Source organism: Aphis gossypii, chromosome 2, assembly GCF_020184175.1.
Source record: "Aphis gossypii isolate Hap1 chromosome 2, ASM2018417v2, whole genome shotgun sequence".
NCBI lineage: Eukaryota > Metazoa > Arthropoda > Insecta > Hemiptera > Aphididae > Aphis > Aphis gossypii.
The window spans coordinates 55,536,538-55,542,975 of NC_065531.1; the positions used below are offsets into that span (position 1 = coordinate 55,536,538).

General features: G+C 28.8%; 1 protein-coding gene across 5 annotated transcripts in view; it reads left to right on the plus strand.

The window, feature by feature from the left end:
- LOC114131218 (innexin shaking-B) overlaps positions 1-5,404 on the plus strand; it is a 43,275-nt gene extending 37,871 nt beyond the window's left edge. For all 5 annotated transcript variants that reach the window (XM_050200608.1, XM_050200606.1, XM_050200607.1 and 2 more), the window contains one exon: positions 4,233-5,404. The gene's annotated coding sequence lies outside the window, so the exon portion shown is untranslated. The remainder of the gene's footprint in view (positions 1-4,232) is intronic.
- Positions 5,405-6,438: the final 1,034 nt, after the last annotated feature.

Genomic DNA, 6,438 nt, shown 5'->3' on the forward strand with positions numbered 1-6,438 from the left:
GGTACGATTTGCGCCACACCATGTGGTTAGAATTTTTTTCCATCCGGTACGATCACGCGTGCAATAATGTCGCGCGTATGTGATATATAAGAGCAATATTAATAATATGACGGTTTTTACTACAACTTTTGGCGATTTTTCTTCCGTATTTCTTCTGTAATTATATTCTCAATTGAATTTCTTTGCTGATTATACTTATCATTTGTACTTATTAACACACACTGATCGCTGAAAATCTTTTCAATTTTTGTTAATAGGAAGTACCTGATACTTCATAAAAAGTTTTGTAGAAAGTGTATTATACTACGGACAGTTTCTTGTAGGTACGTACTTAGCTATATAATCTATTATAGCTATCCCCTTGCACTTCGTTGCCCGTACAAAATACATCCACGTTAAATAATTCGATTTCCTAACATTTAGTGTAACGCGTGTGGATAAATAGTATTTTTGGTTTTGCGATATTTCAAACATATTAACTTTACATAGCTGTTCCACCCAGTGTTGTTTTTTTACCATTTAATAGCATCATTTTTTAAACATGATTTCCCAAGTTTGATTTATTTTTCATTCTTAATCTAAAACCATCAACTAATAAAGCTTAAATAGTATGAAGCAAAAACAACTAAAAAGTTTTGTACTGTTATACTACATCAAATATATTCACCAAAATAATAATTTCTAATAACTAATAATTGGTAAGGGTAACACGGATGAAAAATATTGATGTGCGTGTTTGCCGATTATTTAAAAAATATATAATCCCATTTTTCATTAATATTTAGAATTGGAAATAGTAATAAAACCTACTCCAAAACGTATTTTCTCATTTTTAAAAAATCGAGTTAATCAGATGAGTAGTTTCAGAAAACATGTGTGATAAAGATTTACATTTTTACATTTATATATATAAAGATATATTGAATAATTTAAACTTTTTAACTACATAAAATATATGATGTTTATTCTGTTTATCGTCGAATCTACTGAATTGTGTATTGTCATAAAATATGATAATTTGTATAACACTGTCAAAGTAGTTCGGAGTATAGAATTTGGCTAAAATAAAGTGAAATCTTAGGTTTATTATAGAATTGATTATCGTCCAAAATTTGACCGCCAATTTATTACCGTTTTCTCGGAAGCGACAGGGGGAACTAGAACGAATAAGGCAATCTCTTAAAACAAAGTTCTCCTCGACAACGTCGTTTGTCATGTGGCTTTTCACTATTACCAGACCATATTTTTTTTAACGATCTGAGTTAATGTCCTTTCACCCCTTTGTGGCTTACATATTATATACAATATACATATAATGTAATATCATGTCGTGATATTTATTGGTTTATTTGTTAATACGTTTGTATGGACCCGGACGTCAATGTATATATATGTATGTACGTTTTCTGCCGGGTTTGAGTGTTAATAAACTTTATACTAATCAGCGATTTGAAGAATGATAATTTTACCACCCTAATCATACAACCCATCGGTCAACTACTTTAATTTTTATTTTTTTCATTTAGAGAAATAATCCTCAGCATTACGACCATTATTGGGAGTTATATTATTTTTAATATACATATAGGTACAAATATATTTTTATTAGTGAGGATGACATTTTTTTTTTTTTTTTGTCAATAGAATACAATAAAAGATTAGTATAAACCATAAAGATATGTATACTATTAATAACATTGATCGTAATGATAAATGTATATAAAGTATACGTTATATTAATTCATCTAATAATTTAAATTTATTTGTTGGAGAAAGGGTGCGATATTGAGGCTTTTGAATATATTGTTGGATAATTAGTTTCAATTTCTTGCTTCATAGTATGTGTATAAAACTCAGTCAAAATGTGATTGATCAAAAGTTTGACACCGCGTACCGTTTTTTATTATTATTTTCGGTACCAATACCACTGTATAGTTGCTCATTCGTAATCCGTACCGTCATCGTTGGTGTACTTTCGTCGTACCTACATAATATTAGGACGCAAAATATTGTTCCAGGAATTTTGTTCTAGACTAATATACTGTATCATCGTATATTACTATTACCTATTTATATAAATAATGTCGTATTTTTTTTTCAAACGAATTTGCCGCGATTTTAATTTTACTTCCTAGTTTGGGCTTCATTATTCTTTTTAAACATAATTATATTTTTGTTGTTCCCGAATATAACAATTGATGTGTATAGAAATGTGACAAACGTGTAGATATTATACTATATTACAATAGATCCATCACAAGAGACTGTTACTATCGTTCGGCGTTCGTGAATACCGTTTTTTTATTGAGAAAATTTAATATTATTATAATAATAATAATAAAAAAAGCGAACGAATGAATAAAAAACCAATTCAACGCAACACCACATTTATGAAAACATTTTCCCGTTTTTACTTCAATAACGCCCTCTTTTACACATTTATAGTTATCATATTATTATCATCGTATATATATTTTTGATTTTTCCTTTGAGGTCTAATAATCTATATTATGTGGTGAATATTACGAAGTAGATTAAATTTAAAATCTACCAAAACTCTTCAATCTCATTTACCCATAAACAATTATGAATGGTAAATATTTGTCTACGAATCATAGTATATGAATAAGAATCGTGTATTAACAAAAAAAAAAAATAAAAAAAATAATAGAAATACCTTGGTTTTAATTTAACCTAACTTACTTTATTGCTCAGTTCTTGCAAGGATCAGCGCTTATTTAATTTCGAATTATATTTACCACATAATTTCACGCTGTGCTCGTGCGCTATTATTATTCTTTAAGAGTTATCCCCCGCACAAATGATTATAAATTATATGTATATATATATATGTGTTACTTCACAATTTAAAACTACGATGTTGATCGTATCTTTGACGGAGAGCGGATGTAATATACATAAATGCATAATATCATAATTTCGCGCATTACAAATTTATTCTGTCGTCCATCTGATGCGGTGTGATGTCGAGGAATTTTTTTGCTTTCCATGCGTGCACGCGTCTATATTTAATCCAATGACACTATAGGAACGTGTTTAATGGTCCACTATAATATTATGGTGCAGCATGTTTATTGTTTGGTTTTTATATTTTATGGTCGTCTAATAACGACCACATGGCTCCATACATTGCGTCACAAATTGCAGTATTTATCAATTAAGGTAATCAAATGCCGAATCGACCGTGCTGGAACTTTGGTATGAGAATATTGTAAGTACTCAAGCGATATTTACTTCACGCTATCGGTCACCGGTTTTATTAGATTACTGGAATATTTTTGTAATTTTGTGTACAGCGTCCAACGAATATAACATTATTAGTCATTTGTCAAATGTTGTCATAGTATACTCGTACCTACTGAAAGTTTAGATTGTGTAAATGATAATTCATATTTTTATTTAGGTTTAAACAAATTGTATAATATAATGTAGATGTCGGGAATGTATCGAGTCGACATCATAATATGTATATGCACTATAGTTAATTTTTGTTTATTTTACAACTGTCTCGGGAAAGAAACCACACATTTTATTATAATATACGTTATCGTTTATTATTAATACGATGTAATAATAAACGATCCGCAGGGGGCCTGGGAACGACTATCACGGATAGATGAGGTAGATATAGGTAGTAAGGCGACCTTCGAAAAAGTAAAAGCGGACGTTGCTTAACATCGATGTATACTACTAGTTCGTTTAGGGGGGTATTCGGTCCATATAATAATACATTGTACTATGTAGATCGGCTGCCGTCCGGGTCTTCGCGTGTTTCGTCGAATCGAATGTGACGGTTTACGACGACATAAAAACCGAAAAAAATGTATTTGGATTACGCAATGCGTGTTTTGAAAATGAAGGAAAGATGTTTTTTTTTATTTTTTTTATTACGTTCAGCGGTATAAAAATCCGATTATAAAGTGTATAAACGTATACGACGTATATATATATATATATTGGTTTATGGCATACAATGTGCAGGGTTATATTATTATATATTATATCAAACGGACGACCCGCGGGGTGATAATAAAAGATAGAAAAGATAATATAATGTTATAATAAATCAGACGATTCACAAATCACAAAAATAATAATAATAGGCACTGCTTGTAATCTTTGGATTTGTCGGATGTCTTTGAAAACAACATATTATATATTTATGAAATTATTGTTGAGTTTTGTTGTTATTATATTATTACGTTCTACAGTTACAGGGTAAACGACGACCGACTTGCACGCGACTATATTACACGACGACTGTTAATGGATCTCGTCTGCAACGGTTACGCAAGAGAAGACTATAATATTTTAATGTATAGGACGAAGCAGCTGCCATATCAATTGTCTCAGAAAATAAAGGTCGTCAGACATCGGAACTAACGAACGCGCTTACTATGGACTCGTGAATTGTCGCCCAAACGAATTGTTAAAATATATTATATAATATACCTATAAATTTGTAATTTTTTGGTTTTAGAGTTTATGTTGTTGAGAAAAAAAATGAAAAACAACGATCTATCGACAAAAAGACTTTTTTTTTTTGATAAATCTTCCAAAATGGCTCATAGCTTATAGTATGTAATTATAATTATTAATATTATTCAAGCCGATGTAGTAATTATATGTATCCCAATCAAGTATGAATAATTAAGATTGTAACTACTAAGAGATTTTATTCTATAATATATTAAATATTATTCTAAAACAAGACAATAGCAACTATTCATTTAAAATGTCTAAACATGTTATAATAAGTAAAATATATTATACTTAAATAATTATTGATGTTCATTTTGGTTGTGTTAAAGAATAGTTTTTTTATATTTTAAAAATTTACTTGTTTATACTTAGGTATTTATGTACCTATACGTATGTGTAGATTTTTTAAACTAGAAAAAATATTGGTTAATATTGGTATTTCAAACTTGAAATTTGAATTTTGAAGATTTAAAAAAAAATAATACCTTTCGACTGTAAAATTGAAATACTCATTTATATTATATATGTATTATTCTAAAATAAAAACTTAATTTATACATTTATTTTGGTCATAAAAGTAAAAAATATACATACTTATGTATCTGTTTGTACCTATTTTATTTTAAGTTATTTAGATTCAAATTTTCATTAATTGTATATGATTTTAAATAAAAGATTATTCAAGTACTTCAAAAAGAACCTATACAACTCAAAACACTTACTAAAAATATTGTTTTCGAGTTATCTAGGTATTAAAAAATTGAATAAAAGTGTTCTTGCTTTTTAATTTTAATATATTGAAATTTTGATGACAGATAGTTATGGTTCGATCATTGAAAACGTTTGTAAATTACATCGCATCGAAACCTTATATTAATTGAATTGTTTTAACTTTTAATAATGCAATATTACAATTTTAAAACATGTGTTAGGTAGTATATGTATTACACAGCTCAAATTTGTATACTAAATATTTCATATACTTATTTACTTTGTGATCAAAATAAATGTTTTAATTAATTTTAGATTTTAGAAAAGAATACAATACTGTGATAGTTAAATTTCTCGTGTCTTGTTGTATTTAATTCTTAAAAAAATATTATTGGTAATACTGTAATTGTACTATGTATAATACCGATTAATCAAAGCCCGAGTTTTGTGTTCTTACCGATATAGTATATACGTACCCACTACCCAACCTTAAATTTCTATCTCGTCATACCGAAAACGCGCTTACGAAATCGTGAAAATTCCTGCAATCCTTACAACATCTATAGAGAATACGTCTTATAATGCAATTATAAACGTAATATTGACTACATATTATTGTAAACGCGCGTGTTTACATATGAAATTACGGTATTTAACGACGATAATAATTACAAGTGGCGACGATTAAAAATCATTTAATAAGTGTAACGCGCGTGCAAATATAATAAGGACTCGGTTGATAAATCGTGACAATATCGCGACGAGTTTTGCCTGCGCAACAACAAATCGTGATCGTTAATAACCGTAATATTATTTATTTATTTATCGTCGCGTATACTCGTGTATAATAGGCAATAGAATTGATAATAGGTACACGTTATTAAACGGTATCGCGGTCGCCGAAGACGACGCAAATGCGTTTTGCAACAATTACAATGGTAAATTATCATATTATTATTATTATATTATGTTCGTTCTGTCGTACCTAGTTCATTTGCTGCGCGAGATCGATTAAAATATCAAATGTTGTCTTCGTCGATATTTTTTTCATCGAGATTTTTGTATTATGATATTGTTTTGGTTTTCGCCAAACTATAAGTCATATTATGGAGTCAATGAATAAAGTTTATTTATGTAAGCGCGTTAAAAATATTTACTTAACTTACAGGTGTGTCTCAAAATATATTTTAAGGACGAAGTTTGCATTCGTGGTCTGGAATTCGA